This window comes from Monodelphis domestica, chromosome 2 (genome assembly GCF_027887165.1).
Source record: "Monodelphis domestica isolate mMonDom1 chromosome 2, mMonDom1.pri, whole genome shotgun sequence".
Classification (NCBI taxonomy): domain Eukaryota; kingdom Metazoa; phylum Chordata; class Mammalia; order Didelphimorphia; family Didelphidae; genus Monodelphis; species Monodelphis domestica.
Genome location: NC_077228.1, coordinates 99,462,243 through 99,463,924, shown reverse-complemented (window position 1 = coordinate 99,463,924; position 1,682 = coordinate 99,462,243).

The following is a 1,682-nucleotide window of genomic DNA, read 5'->3' as shown; positions in this document are numbered from 1 at the left end:
TTGATGACAAAAAAAGTCCTTACATACATAGACCTAAAAGAATGATAGATACATAGAATCACAGAATTGAAATGACTCTAGGAGATCTATCTATCTATCTATCTATCTATCTATCTATCTATCTATCTATCTATCTATCTATCTAATCTCCCTCCCTCCCTGTATTTGATTGTTCTTAAAAAAATTTTGTACTTTAGATTCTTTTCTCTTGCAATAAAGCCTAAAAAGAGGATGTATAGTCTGACTAACTTTTAGGATTCTCCTCATATTTCAAATACATTGATTGAAGTAACCATTTTTGCTTTTTTTTCTAGGTAGTATTTGAATGAATCAGAAAAAATAGCAGCAAATATAATTTAGGTTAACTGAAGTTTAATAGGCTCAGGAGTAAGAAAGGCCAAAGAATTTTATATTTAGAAATATGTACATCTAGAAAGAAATGAAATAATTTTCTAAAATTTGTTTTGTTTAAAATGAATTTATTTTGAAAAGTAGGTGGACAAAAGTAAATGTCCTTGATTGTTGATTGTAACTAATGCAGATTACCACTAGATGTCATCGTGTCTCTGTCCACCATATTTTTTTACCTCAAAAAAATAGATCCACTAAATTATAGTTTATACAAATACATTTAAACCATATACTCCCATTCCATTAGAGAATTATAACAATCCACAGTGGAATCACTTTACATAAATTCTTAGTGTTTTTAATAGGGAATTCCTCTTAAGGAAATTTCTTCTGGTGGTGCAAATCACCAATTTTCTATAACATTGACTTAGAGAATTACTTGGAGATACTGAGAAGTTAGATAACTTTAACATAGTCACATAGCCAATGTACATTTGAGGCAAGATTTGAACCCATGTTTTCATGATCTTAGTCTATCCTCAGGCTACATCTATATTACTTTTAAAAGAGGTTAATTGACACCTAATCTTTATATTTTATTGTGATATATTGGGAAATAGCCTGTGGAACATATGTAGGCTCTATTTTGTTCCTCTCATCAGAATATAGGTTTTATTGCTGTCGTTGTTTTACTGGTAACTTAGATTTGTTTTTTGGTTTGTTTTAGTGAATTTGCCCTTTCACAGTTTGTACTGAGGCTGCTCCTTTCTTGGGTTTTGCTTGTCTAATAACCAAGCTGTCCCAGGATCATGGCATTATCTGTTGGCTGGTTAATGGGACTATATTCTGCAATGCTTCTTTTCCATCACCTTTTTTTACAGCTCTTCCTTACTTTTTCCTTATCTCTCACTATTAATAACTCAATTAATTCTACCGTGGGTAAATTTTTGTCATGTCATGCTCAAGTCCTCTTTAAGCTACTCTACCTCCTTTCCAGTTCTTGCCCAGGTACTTCAGGAAAATATTCTTCTCTTTCATCTCTCAAATCCAATCCTTTTGATATCTGTAAGTCCTCCCACTCCTCACCTCCTTAAGAAAAAGACAACTCTCCAGATTTTCTTAGAAACATTTTATATTGAAGTCACTAGACCTTTGTCCAAATGACAAACTGGTTAATAATAGTAAGGGAAATGGGTGGCAACAATGAACTTTACTCTGTGGACTTTGATTTTTACTCAAATTTAGGTGGTTAATTTTTTCCCTCCATTGAAGGTTGCCAGAGTTCATTATTTTAGCAACTATTGTCATTCCTTACAATAAAAGGATAGTAA